Source organism: Dermacentor albipictus, chromosome 8 (genome assembly GCF_038994185.2).
Source record: "Dermacentor albipictus isolate Rhodes 1998 colony chromosome 8, USDA_Dalb.pri_finalv2, whole genome shotgun sequence".
Taxonomy (NCBI): domain Eukaryota; kingdom Metazoa; phylum Arthropoda; class Arachnida; order Ixodida; family Ixodidae; genus Dermacentor; species Dermacentor albipictus.
Window position 1 is genome coordinate 20,872,488 of NC_091828.1, and position 14,575 is coordinate 20,887,062.

The window sequence follows — 14,575 nt, forward strand, 5'->3', positions numbered from 1 at the left end:
TCAAATCACATTCAGCTGATTTGCATACACGCAAACGCTTTTATAAAGCATTCGTAATGCACTGTCGGTGTTTCTTGGCTTCTTATGATATGACTAAGACAAATCGGGCCCCTCTGTTAACCCTAATGCACTGTGTAGCACAAATCGCTTTCGATTTTCTTGTGGCCTAGTTACAATTATGCACAACCACTCCAAAGACGGCGATGCTGAAACGGAGACTCGGACCGCAGAGCTAAGCGCTAGCCAACGAATGTCTAAGGACTGTCTGGTTGCCAATGAACAAGCACATCCTGCTAAAGTTGGCCGCTTCATTCGAAATTGGTGCTTTGGCGCAGGTTGACGGAGCTCGATGGTTTGGCACAAGATGACGCAATCGGCGATGCACTTCTGGTATGGCGTAGGTTTCAAGGCGCCATCGGCCCACATGGATCGACAGCTGTGAGCTCACCTAATGAAAAAAGTTATCCGGTCTCTGGAAGCGAGCGCAAGATTGCGGCAGGTCAGTGCCGGACCACTGCAGAAAACGCTTGCGCCAGCAGCGCAACAGCTGCAACGCTCCCCCTGAAACGACGTCCGTGGCGAAAAAAAAAAAAATGTGGGGGGCTTGCTTCAGAAAAGAACGAAAGCGAAACGAGAGTGGGCAGCGACGGCGCCTGGCGAAAGAACTCCCGGGAACTATTTGTAACCGAACGTAAGAAAACAAAAGCCAAAGAGCCAACGCGCGAGACAGGAAGGCCTAAGCGAAAAGAAAAAAGGTAACGGAAAAGCAGCGGAACGCAGAAAAAGAGAGAACGGAGAGAGCTCGACGCGCCACCGCCGCTGCTGTAACCAGTCGGTAAAAACGCGCCGGAGCGGCCAACTTGACGCCGACTGAAATCGCGAGCGACCCCCGCGCAGCGAGCGAAGGGCGGAAACGGCTGGCATTCCGGCAGCGCCGAGGCGAGCTCGGGCGAAAAATCACCCCCGGGCCGCCATGTTCCTCGGCGGCGGGCACCCCTCGTGAGACACGCTGAAAGAAGGAAGACGTGGGTGACACGCCGGAGGAGGAGAGCACAAACAAGTGGACGCGGAAGGCGCTTGTCAGAGGACGCGTGCGCCGTCGCTCGGTCGCGGCAGCACCAGGCCCCGCACACCCCTCAAGTTCCAGCCTTAGTAGGAAACTATGGTTCCAGCGACCGCCACCGAGAGCGAACAATCAACCGCGGCACGTTCCAGCATGAAGCGCGCAAGTGGAGCTACTGTAATTTGTACGCATACTTTAGTTCGTAATTGTTTTTGCTAGGGGCGCTCAACGCGGCTGAATATTTAATACATATAGTGATATATTGTATTGATATAATATACGATACTGATATTTAATGATATACTTTGATAATGATAACTCCAACGGAAGCTCATTACTTTTCGAAGCGAGATCGGGATGCCTTAGAACACGCACCTATAAAGCGAGATATAAGACGGAAGAAGCATGTGCTTGGCTGCGGTAAAGCTAGGGAAACTATGGAGCATGTTTTATTGGAATGTGAAGGCATTTACCCAGCGGTCGGTTTAGGCACCACTGGCCTCCTTGAAGCCCTTGGGTTCAGTGAGAGCAGTGGAAAAGTAAACATGTCCGCAATAAGGATTGGTAAGAGGCGATTGGAAGATTGGTGGAAGAAAAGTGGGGAAACAACAAAAAACGGGTACGTACAAAAGCACAGTTCGCAATAGGGGATCAGAAAATTTGGTTGTGGCAGTTCATTGTTTTTTTTTGTATTTATTGTTTAACCTAGGTAGGACATTAGGCAGTATAATAGCAAGAGCTCGGTGGCACAACCAACTGCCCCGTTCCAAAGGGGACACTCATAACACCATCCATCCATCCATCCATCCATCCATCCATCCATCCATCCATCCATCCATCCATCCATCCATCCATCCATCCATCCATCCATCCATCCATCCATCCATTTGGTTTATAAATATACATATAATAACTGAGAAACATAGTTAACATCCCATTGTTTTACGAATAAGCGAACCATTGTATTATTGGACTTATTAACATCTGTGCTTTATTACTTGAATAAAGGTTCAGGAGATTTCACTGAAGTGTGATAAGCAGCAGCCCACTGGTATCGATTGCAGTTCGCGCCGTTTATCGATTCGAAATGTACAGTGGTGATATTTGCGAACGGTGTGGTCGCTTCCTTTGAGCAGCATCACGCAGGTTCGTTTCCATTAGATGACAATGATATATCAGCCCGTTTATGCGTCGAACATTCTATAGCCGCCACCAAGCGGCCGTGTTTAAAGACGGTGAATTTCATCAGCTGGGGCGGCGTTTCAGTGGTATAACGGCTCCATATGGCTTCCATCGTTAGCGATCTGCCGCGTCTGGCCGCATAATGACGTGTTGCTTGGAACAAAAAAAAAAATGTGCCAGCTAGCGTGATGATCCATCGCTGGAACTTAGCAGTCTGTTTGGAGGCCACACAGGAAAGCCGAATAACCTTGCAGCCTCTGGACGCGTGTATCAGTGCGTCAGAAGCACAGCTTCACGTGCTCAACTTTGAATTTATTTGCGTGCAAGGCGGAGAAAGCAGATTCCTGTAGCGAAGTGGAAGGTAATATTAATTGTAAACACTGCTCTTTAAAGGCATTTCAAACGAAGCTCTTGTTATTTTGCCACTTTTCTAAAATTCCTAACACGGAGTACAGCGCAAATAATAAACAGTATTGCCTGTTTCTGCACAAAGGGTAAACTGCGATAAATTTACTGCACATTAGTGGCAAATATACTTCCGGTGATAAATTTAGAGTAATTGCACGTGAGACAATGAAATGACTGTGTTTAGTGCCTAGTATTTTGTAGAAAAAATTGTCATCTTGTTGTGGCTTCACTACGCACAGCCCACACAACGACACCGTTGAAAGGAACGCACACGTGAAACAGTGTTGTGTTTGTGCGCTTTTCTGTCATGGAGCGCTTTGTGCACAGTTCTTACTTACACATGGATCACAAACTCACTCACATTTACACCACAGCAATTGAGGCTCTTTTCTTTCGACTCCAGCCTCCAAGACGCTGCTGACGTTTGCTGATCCCTTTGGACTCTATTGTCTCTGGACATACTAGACAGCAGTGAATGTGTCACCCCTGGAAGTTACATTAAGGAGCCAAAGTCATCACAAGGTATGCTTCTGAACACTTCAACTAGAACCATAATTTGTTGATTTATTTGACTAACTTTCGCTTCACAATTTTTTGCTTGCATGTTTGTCATGGCTTCATCATTTCTCTTTTCAGGAAGACGGACAACAGAGATTATTGCATAACTTTTAAGTTTTTAGCGCACGAAAAGGGACGAGAGACAGAAGTGCGAGGCGGACACAGCGCATTTCTATCTCTCGTCCCTTTTCGTGCGCTAAAAACGTAAGCGTTATGGAATACCGACATGCCCAAACTTACGCTCTTTCAAGATATTATTGGCTTGCAAGCTGCCCACGCCAAGCCATAAGAAGCTCAGCGGTCAGCATAATGACAACAGGTCCTCTTGAACTATGTGCCTCACAGTGAAACGTTCGCAGGTTTACCAGATAGAGGGGTGTGAGCCGTATCGGGAAAGCAGCCGTCTACAGTTTTGTATCGTACCACCCTGGAATGCTAAAATTTTACATACAAGCTTACTTGAATTTAAAGGCATCTTATGACAACTGAAGAAGTAACATGTCATGTTCAGTGCCAACTGGTTCCTTTTCAATTCGTTATAGCCATGACGACCAGAACAGAAACAATTAGCGAACTTGCTAATGCACGAACTCGGTCATCTGCTCTCTGCAAATCAGCTTGACGGGCATTCCCACCAGGTGTCGCATGCTCACTCACAACAATTTGTTACATGAAAATTAATGCAAATAATTTTAAAACGACCAAATGCACTCAATGCAATTTTGAGGCAATGCTACTTCATGTTGACTGAATCTGGCAGTAACTGCTCATTTTATTTATATTTTATATTCAAGAGGTGAGTGGTTACAAAGTAGTAGAGTAAAGCAAACAAAAAAGTGCAGTGAGTTCTGGTAATATAAGTATCCTGATTATACAATGTTGGCTACAGCTTTACAAAACGTTTCTTATCGGTGATGGCTACAATACTTGAGTGGCGATAGTTACATTCCTGGATATTTACAGGAAATGAAAAATTGAAAGTCTGTAACATGAATCAATTCGTAACTTACTGTGATGGTCGACGCGGTTTGAAATGTACCGACACCGCAGTATGAAGTCAACGTGAAGTGTCATGTGATGGAATTTTTTTGCGAAATAGCGAAAGACAGGCGAGGTTACGGCGGCTAGCTACTGGAATAAGCGCTAGGTTAGTTTTCATTTAGGTGACAGTAAATCTTTGCCGGGTACTGTATGTTTCTTTCTTAATCTAGCTGAAATCGTCAAAAGCAGACAATATACGTATAGTATGAAACACATCAAGCACCACTGTACGTAACTACAAGTACGAGGGTAGCCCGGCATAAATATTGTCTGCAGCTTCGCTCTCCCTAATTTAACGACATGCCGAACACGATGAGAAAACTTCGTTGGCTCTCTGCTTCCGATTCCATTCAATAGATGTCAATCTATGTTTCTGCATATTGTAAACTTAGTGACTAACAGCATTAAGTCCAGCTGACCTGTACGAAAATTGCGAGCATGTACTGCTTCATTCACCATTGATAATAAACAATGTAAGCTTCCTTAGCAAGATCTTGATGAGGGCTAGTTGGTTCATACTTCCTGGTGTCCTTGTCTTTTTTTGCGCTGTTAAACCTCAGTTCTAAGCTTCCTTGCCTGACGCGTTTCTTTCTCTTTTTTTTTTGCCAGTTGCGGCCTCTCGGTCACCTGGCGACATGATAAAGATATCTGTAGTCATCGGTGGCGTAGCCAGAAATTCCTGAAGACTTCCTAAATGTCGTGAAGGCCTTGATGTCAATCTGTAAGCATAAACATCCCGTACTTATTCAGCCCTATTCCGAGCTGTGTAAAGCTTATCTAGCTAACGATCACATCGTTATATGCTGGGTACCTGGCCATAGGGGAATCGAGGGTAACGTTCTGGCGTATCAGATGGCTACGTCAATTGCATCACAGGCTGTTAATACTACAGCTGGTGTCCCTGTCACAGATCTGAAGCCTTTCTTGTGAAATAAACTGCGAAACCACTGGCAACGCATGTCGGACGCAGAAACAAATAAACTGCACGTCATAAAGCCACAGCTAGGTTTTTGGCCCTCCGCAACAAAATCACGGCGAACAGATGTCCTAATCTGTCGACTCAGAAAAGGACACACATTTAGGACCCATCATTTTCTACTTTCTGGAAATGAACCTCCAACTTGTGGTAGATGCGGGGACAGGCTGAACGCCGTCCACGTCCTACTGGAGAGTCGGGAAGCCGAAGCTGAGAGAATGAAGCATTTTCCTCTGGCATACCGCTATTGTATCCCACTTCAACCGGCTATGTTTCTTGGCAAAGAACCGCTTAACGCCAAAGCAGTCCTCGGTTTCTTGAATGATGTTGTCCTACATGTTATTAGGACCACTAATTCGTAGCGCTGCCTCACTTGAGAGGATGCCGCTGTGATATAGTTGTTTCGCATAGCACATGCCTTGTTATGTTTGTGCCTTGGGATTTGCCTGACGGGAGGCCAGTGCTGTGGTGTGTCGACCGTGGAGGCAGCGTTAATCCCCACATGGTGCCCGGCACGTGACGACTAAGTGCACGGCGTGGGTGTCCTCGCGGCTGCACGGCGTCAACGACGGAAGCGGCCGTCGGCTCACCGACTGCTATTCGGCCCCTCCTCGTGCGGACAGCAATGCACCCCACCCCTTCCTTTGTGCGGCGGCGCCCAGGGGCAACCCTTTTACCGACCACCCAAGGACTATGTTTCGACACCTTGCCTTGCAGATCGTTCGTTCCCTTTGTCGTATGCCGGGCCATTGAACTTGCCCGGCGCGCCATACCGACCGACCGCCAGATTGGCCTGACGGCGCAGCGCGGTGCCCGGAGGCGCCGGCCACTGAAAGCGGCGTTGGGACCACGGAGGCTGCCCGGACCCTCTCTCTCTCGAAATTGTTCGTCCTTAGGGACTGTCTGGGGAATCTGGGGACGGGGAAGTGTTATTTAAGCAGCTTGGAGCTGCTCGGTTGGTCTCTCCTGTTAACCACGCCAACTTGTACATACTGTATAAAGAATTCTTCGCCGAGAAAGCTCTCCTCGTCTCTGATTCTGCGTGAAGTGGGGTCCAGACCTCCTGCCGGCCACGCATACCTCGGCACACGCAACAGCCTCCAGGCCCTTGTGTCTCAAGGGCTCTGGTGAGGTCGTAGCGCTGTGGCCAGTCTTTGCATCTGACAAGTTTTGTATAGCGTATCATTTTTCGCACTGCAGTACTTTAAGGCTCATAGTAAATGTCATTAGTCATCGCCGTAATCTTATTACACGTAGATTTTGCGCACTTCACAACGACTGTTTTTTAGGCCCCTTTACAGCCACGTCACATCAACTTCATAGAATTCATCACTCCACTGCGATGTCATTAACACTGGCACGGCGCTCTTTGGCCATACCTGGCCCTTGTGCCAATAAAAACCACATATTCATTCATTCATTCATTCATTCATTCATTCATTCATTCATTCATTCATTCATTCATTCATTCATTCATTCATTCATTCATTCATTCAGCCGCTACCTCAGCGGCCATATTGATCACTACGTAATGATGGTGATAATTCGATCGTTTAGATTTTATGCGCGTATACTCTCGGTCGGATACTTTAGTCCACAACGCGCCACCGCTACTCTTTTTTTTTTTACTGATGTGATATAAGGAGATGTTAATTGGCGCATAGTTTAAGGCGCCGGCTACTCCTAATCTCTTGAGTGGTTCCGTCATACATCGTACAGGGTTAAAGGTTACATATCAAATAGTCTTTTCACACAAGCATCAGGACTTATCACGTAACGTTTCCACAGAAAGACTGACGTAAGGAATACATGGTACATACAATATACAATGTAAATGTCTCCACACTTATGTAGATGAAAGTCTCAAAAGTACAAAAGATATTGTCGCCTAATAACACATTGTCTAGTCAGCGGGTGGTACATACATCGTGTAAATGCATTATCACATACAGTCACAACATAACAGTCAACATAATTCCCAAACAGGTGCATATATAGAGTGACATTGAAATGAACAGAACAATGAATGCGCTAATAACATCCAACAATGCCGCTGTCTTCAAGAAAAGTCTTTAGTGCTTTTAAAGCACTCTTCTGTAAGGCCGTTGTTGGCCAAGGGCCCAAAAGTTTCCTTAAACTGAAAGGTCTGCGGTCTAATTTAATTAGCGCTGATTTAAGTCGGCTTCTTGGTGTGTCGTGATGTGGGCAATCTAGAAAGAGGTGATATTGTTCTTCGTCTACAAATCCACAATCACATTCGGGGGTTTCCGCACGGCCAATTCTGTGTAAGAAATGCTTTGTGTAGGCAGTGCCTAGCCTTAATCGATGAATAAGGGTTTCCATAGTTCTATCTAATGACAATGAAAATTTGAATTCAATAAATGTATCAATAGGATATAAGTCCGAGCTCTTAGAATTTGGTCAAACCAAGTGCTTCTAGACATTTTGAGAGACGTTGTCCTTATAATGCAGCGTAAATCATCCTTTGATATTGGGAGCGGAGCCGTATCATCTTTGATGTGCGCTTGTCGTGCTGCTTCATCGGCTGCTGTGTTGCGAGGAATGTCGCAATGCCCTGGTATCCACTGGAATGCTATTGAATGTTTCGCTTCGCTTGCCTTTGTGAGGTTTTTAAGTGCTTCATATATTATACTGTCACTGAATGTTTTCCCCTTTGTGTTGCAGAGTGATGTTAGAGCCGCCTTTGAATCGCTGAAAATTAGCCGTTTTTGCGCATCTCGTACTGACAATATAAATTTTATCGCACATAGGATTGCGAACAGTTCAGCCGTTGTGAACGAAGTCGCACGAGATAACTTAAATGATTCTTGTTTGTTGAGGTGCGGTATAATGAACGATGAAGTTGAAGAGGTTGCTGTACTGGAGCCGTCTGTATAGACATGTGTGTATCATGAATACCGCATATATATCTGGTACAGCGCTAGTTGTTGAGCAGCTCGAATGAACATGTCTGAATATCCCATCTACTGACAATTCGATTTTTGGTACTGTAAGCAGCCATGGAGGATATTCGGTGTCTGAGTTCCAAGATTCATTTCTTGGCAATATGTGAAGATTTTTTTGAATTTCTACATGAACATAACTTCTATCTTGTTTCATTATGTCTAGAGCCAATGGGTGGTTTTTATGCTGGGTTTGAAGACGGAAATAATGCCGGCATGTTTCTGTAGTTCGCATAACCGGAAATGGTGATTGGCGAGCCTCAGCTATTACAAGAGAACTAGAAGTCGCTCGTGGAACTCCTAGGCATAGGCGTAGTCCTCTAGCTAAAAGTCTTTGAAGTCGCTCTTCTGACGTGTGGGAAAGTCCGTGTAAGATGGGCGCGGAATACGCAACTTTTTGTCGTATTAGTGCATTGTGAACAGTCAGCATGGACGATACTGATCCGCCCCATGATGTGCCTGCAAGTCTGCGAACTACAGTCACTATGGCATTGACCTCGTTTTCGAGTTTCTTTATTTGGGGTGCCCAGGATAGCTGCCTATCAAGTATTATGCCTAGAAATCGATGCTGTGTGACAATCATTAGAGGGTGTCCTTCCAGATTAATGGTGAAATTCTTATTTCCGTTGCACTGTGGAAGGTATGCAGTTTCCCTTCTCCAAGTTTATATAGGTGTTCTGTGGCAGTATACACGCCGCCGGTCACGAGCTAGCAAGTACCGCGGCTCGCCAGCTGCTTAACGGAAAGGAACGGACGCAGCGAAGCAGATGTCTCCGCTGCACAGACGGCTGATATAGTTTTGCGTTTATGTCGTCACTGCAGTTGCAGCTCTCGTTTAAGAACTCACCACCACGGGGCCAAAGTCTACTGCAAAAAACGAGGGCGTGTACCCAGTTAAATTGCTAGATGAACAGGGACATATCTGAAAGCACACGCACGAATACCAGGCAAAATCCGCGAAGTATGCCCAGACCATAACGACGGTACCTGAACGATCGGAGCGAGCGCCAGAGTTCCCCTGAATAATTTGTGAGAGCAAATATGGAAGGTATATGTGTAGCGAACAAGACACGCGCATTAAGAGGAGCCGTAATTTACGCTTTAAAAAATAAAATTTGGGGTCTTACCTGCCAAGCCCACGATTTACGAGGCACGTCGAAGTTGGGGACTCATCTATTTTGACCACCTAGGGGTTTCTGTAACGAGCACCTAAATCTAAGTAATCTAAATATACGACTTTTTTTTGCATTCCACCTACATGCAAATGCGGCCGCCGCGGCTGGGGTGGAAGTCGCCGAAAGGCTATCGCGGGGAGTAAAACTGACGCATCCATCTATGTGGATTTGCCAACATCGAGTAACGTGTGCTATCACCTTTAGACGTTGGCTCAACGATTGAAGCAAAGTGCCACCATCGCACCGACGACGCCGAAATTGAGAGCCTTCGCTGAGCCACTCGCTCTCAGCGGAGCAATGACCAGCGGGAAGGAAAGAGCGAACGCAAAAGAGAATTACGCAACAGCGTTAAGCTTTCGGGGCCCAGCTCCACCACTGGAAAAGCTGGCGCCACCATCGCCATGAAGTGGCTGACGGATCACGTGGACACAGCGGCCGCGTAGGCTGCTTTGGAAGCGCCGAAGCGAACTGAAAACGAAAGTTTTAAAGTCCCAGCTGCACTACGGTTGTGATTAAGTGGTGAGGCTTTGCCGCCTTGGGTGTTGTTAGATATGGCGCCGTTTCCTGAGGCTACTTCGAGATCCCCAAACCAATTCGAATCGCAGCACAGCTAATTGAGGAATGCAGAAGCAGGGGTGCCACATTCCTGAGGCAGGACACTTGCAAACAAGTTCGTACGCCGCCGGGATTAGAAGGGGCCCTTGGACAATGGAGCCCAATCGTCCGCCTTCGCCTTTGAAGAAGACATTTGCTACCGCTGCGGGGCCGTAGCACCGGGAGCAGGTGGGCCTTCGGACAATAGAGCATGAGCGCCCCCACTTCTCCTCCTTCGAAGAAGCGCATTGCAAGTCTGCGAGGCAAGACCGCAGAGAGCCGCCGGGTGTGACAACGCGATACGGGCGCCAACCATTGGCTGAAAATGGCGTCATCTGAGCGGACTCTCCCATTGGCCAAACATGACGCGACTTCCAGTCCTCGAAGGGTTTAAAAGAAGCATTCCAGAGAGACGAGAGCATTCCCCGATTCCCTGATTCACCTCTCTCGAACTTCTTGCCGCGGGCCGCAGCGTCCGAGTTGCTGCCGGCCCGTAATTACTGTACGACGGTTCATTGACTCTCACCTCCTTGTAAATAATGTAAAATAAACCCTCCCAAGTTTGGTTTTCATCCCGAAGTCCGTCCTCCAACCCCTACAGTGTCTGCTTGACAACATTTGAAATCACTATATAATAAGTGGTGGCTGCGTTTGTAGGCGTGCAGCATGGTAGGCTACTGTTCGGTGCCGCAGTGCCGGACGTACCCAACGGAGCCTGGTGTCAGCCTTATTCAAACGTAGCCATAGGGCAAAGAGCTGCGTGAAGCTGGGCTCGCGAAACTTAGAACCGACAGACAGCCATCGGCTACAACTCGGATATGCAGCAAGCACACACGCGAGGAATTCTGCTACGGCGCCGGGACTGCGCGATGTTCGGTGAGTAGCAGAAAACGCGCACTGAGACGCTCGCCCGCGCCCGCTGCCCGGCTACTGTCACGGTGGTTTGGTCTATGAACTTGTTGATGCTAGACACTGGCAAGTTGACTGGAATGGAAAGGGAGTGGTAAGAAGCACATTAAATAAAGGCGTGGCATATGGTCATGTTTGTTATGAATTAACGCACTGGATTACGAAAAAGAAGCAGAGGGAAATCGCACGCTGAGAAAAACGATAAACATACAGTGTGAGGCAGCGTGAGAAACAATTCAAAAGTCCGAGAATTTAGAAGAAAAAATATTTAATCGCCACGACGGCACATCACAGTCGCTGTAGGCGTCGAAATTTCTTGTTAAAACGAAATTGCCTTTGAACAGCTCTAATAACGTCCACGCAACAAATGGTTGCTTGTGGACTGTCAAATGCTCATATGCTTCGGCCTACGCTCACACCAAGGTGCGAAAACGCTCTCAGTGAAAGCGAAACATTGTGCGCGGACGTGCATGCAGACGCGCTGTCGGTCGCTGCGTGCATTGATGCTTCGTTCTGTTATGCGCCATTCGGTTATGCAGACCACCCACTGCAAGTACACATTTCACATAGTTTGCGCTCAGCGACTGCCGACCTTTCAGGCAAGAAGCCGGTTCGGGAGACTCCATCGCGGCGACCGCGCGCAGTGGCGTTCACGGTACGTATTCGGTAAAGAGATGGCGTCTGTAAACGATTCTGTGCTTTCAGTCTGCCGAAGATTATTATTTCGACAGTAAGAAACTTCCCTCGTTTTGAGAGTAGTTAAAGAAATCTCAAGGAGGGCTGTCGCATGGAGTTTTTATTGAGCACCGTAAGCCAAACCTATGAAGAGCGCGCCGCGTGATCCCTCATACTACGCAAGGGAGGCGCTTCCGACAGACGGCGACTCCGCAAGTCCTCGCCTCCAACACATAGTGTAGCGTGCGACCGAGCAATGAGCGCAGCGGAGGCTGAAACCCCAGCGCGGGGCGCGGGCCCGCTCACGCTGTGGTTGAACAACGCGAGGAGCTGGAATGCGTCGACGAGACGGTAAACCTAACGAGACTGCAGCGCGCGGTGCATCGTTGGCGCAGATTAGCGCCGCCGTCCGGCCTAATTGGAGCGCGCCCGTCGAGATGCCATCAGGGGCCGGCCACTCGCAGTCCGTGCGCGTACCTCCCTGCGCAGTGCGCATACCAGGCGCGCACAAACACCGGCTGCCCGCGCGCCCGAGACGTCTCCCCGCATGCGAGGCTCGATTATGACACGCTGTACGACTCAGCTCACAGGCGACGTTAGTTATACCGGGTAACTAGCGGTCGCGCTTCCCCTTGGAGTAGGCCTACTTAAAGGCATCAGGCACTTTAATTATCCGTTCAATATAACGAAGATAGAAACTGCCAGACACGTCGCGCTAATGCGTGAACGAGACGCTGGCAATGGCGGAAGGCATCGTGCATCCTTGCGGCACGGATGGATGGATGGATGGATGTTATGAGCGTCCCCTTTGGAACGGGGCGATGGGTTGCGCCACCAAGCTCTTGCTATTATGCTGCCTAATGCCCCTATTGCCCCTAATGTCCATACTGCCCCTATTGCGAACTCTGCTTTTGTACGTCTCAGTTTTTTGTCGTTTCCCTACTTTTGTTCCATCAATCCTCCAATCGCCTCTTACTAATGCCTATTGCGGACATGTTTACTTTACCACTGCTCTCTCTGAACCCAAGGGCTTCAAGGAGGCCAGTGTTGCCTAAACCGACCGCTAGGTAGACGTCTTCACATTCTAATAAAACATGCTCCAGAGTTTCCTTAGCGTTAGCGCAGCAAGCACATGCTTCTTCCTTCTTATATCTCGCTTTATAGGTGCGTGTTCAAAGGCCTCCTGATCTCGCTTCGAAAAGTAATAAGCTTCCCTCTGAGTTATCATAAATGCTTTCTTTCCTGATTTCGTTTTTCCTCTTAAGCAGTTACTCATGGCATGTTTCTTTTTCATTGCCGCCACCCATGAGGTTATTTCAGCCTCTCTGACTTTCTGCTTGACGTTCCTTGTTGCTGTGTTGCCCACCCTAAAAGCCGCATACTTGCTGGTAAGCTTCCTAGTTCTTTTCCTCCACTGTGAATCAATGTTTTTCCTATACATATACCTGAAAGCTCTCCCAGCCCACTTACTTTCTTCCATATTCCTCAGCCGTTCTTCATGCTCAATTTTACTGCGAGCACCTGTCCTTCGCCTGGCGCCCTCTGTCGTCGCCGGACGCAATTAGCCGGTCACGTTTGGAGCGTGGGAACAAGCTGCAGTGCAGCCGAATGCACGTGCACTATTAATTACACTACATACAGAACGTGCCCTTACCTTTCGTCAGCGTGTTTACGTCTCCTATTGAACACTGAGAAATGAAAATAGAACAATGGATGAATTTGCCCGCTTGCATGGGCTAAATGACACAGTGCTGGGTGAAGTTCAAGTGAGAAGCACTCTTGAGCACTGCATATGTAAAATTCGCTCTGTTGTACGTGGCTGGGGTTGCTAGGCAGGCACGCTCCTAGGGTGGCACGTGTCTACTCCCCCCCCCCCCCCTCCGAAATTAAACGACATACCCTCCTTCCCCGCCCGTGCCACGACTCCTCACAGACATTTCTAAAGTGCCGCCAAATCAATCTTGAGACTTGACAGCTATTCGGCGGTCGACATTCTTGCTGCCTTTTCCTTCATTTTGGGTGGCTGTAGTTATCGGGATCTCCTGGGCTGTGAAGGCCACTCTTCTCATCGATTCGGTGGCCGCGCGACTAACTCGAGATGCGGTCACGCTCATTGCTGTTGCTTCGTTAGTTCAACTTTCTATGTTTACACTTATCCAGGAGCCAGGAAAGGGATTCGGCTCGTGATCAGCTGGTCTGTATGCTCGAGAAACGAGTTGCGGCAGGAGAAAACGCCAGTTGCGTTTAACTTTTGCTTCATTATTTCCTCGAGTGACGGCTCGCCGCGACGCTGGCATGCAGATCCTCGGAACCATATGCGCGCGATACGGGTTAGATAAGGTGGAAAATAATGCGAAACATCGCCTATTACCAAGCCATGCAATAACCCATATAACCAATATGACTCACCTGTTACCTCGTCTGGTTTCTCCCTAATTGTACAGCACTATTCGTGCAAAACTGGCAACTGGATACAAGAGTAGCAACGAGTTGAGAAATTAAGCGATCCACTATTGGAGAGAGCCAAGGTAACAGCCAAACCGGAAGGAAAAGCGAAAATTAACAAATTTAACCGTTGTCTAAAGATATGTATGGGTCAACATCTTTTTATTTAATAAAGGAACTACATAAAACGCCGCGGAAATGGAGAACAATTCTATGTCTTGAGTGACTACAGTTATCTGTCGAGCCGCCTGACGTAGCCACTTCTCTGCTGTGCTTATGTGGGTGTTTTCTAAATTTCCACGGTGGGTGCAGTAAGTCTAGAACCGCAGCGTCCTGCGCTCTACGCGGTTGTACGGGACTGGCGGCCACGCATGCTTACGCAAGTTCTCAAATAACAATACGAGCTAGTCGACCGGTTTTGGCGCTTAACTTGGTAGAGCAGTGAAGGAGGGATCCAAAAGGACCCCCCCCCCCCCCCCCCCCCTGTGATTGTTCCGAACATATATATTTATAATTCTTCCTGAACTGATTTAAAGAAACGGTACTAGGAACCTTAATTTTACACTTTCGCTTGTTCATTCGTTTT

General features: G+C 47.9%; 2 protein-coding genes and 1 long non-coding RNA gene across 4 annotated transcripts in view; 2 read left to right on the plus strand and 1 right to left on the minus strand.

Annotated features, from left to right (window-relative positions):
• LOC139048658 (MIF4G domain-containing protein-like) overlaps positions 1-14,575 on the minus strand; it is a 154,743-nt gene that overhangs the window by 109,517 nt on the left and 30,651 nt on the right. The gene's annotated exons all lie outside the window — the stretch shown is intronic.
• The window catches only part of LOC139048660 (uncharacterized), a 384,154-nt gene that overhangs the window by 39,508 nt on the left and 330,071 nt on the right, over positions 1-14,575 (plus strand). The window lies entirely within an intron of this gene.
• On the plus strand, positions 682-4,820 carry LOC139048382 (uncharacterized). Its single transcript, XR_011507651.1, has 3 exons — positions 682-1,247; positions 3,057-3,175; positions 3,290-4,820. It is a non-coding gene; the product is annotated as an uncharacterized lncRNA (long non-coding RNA).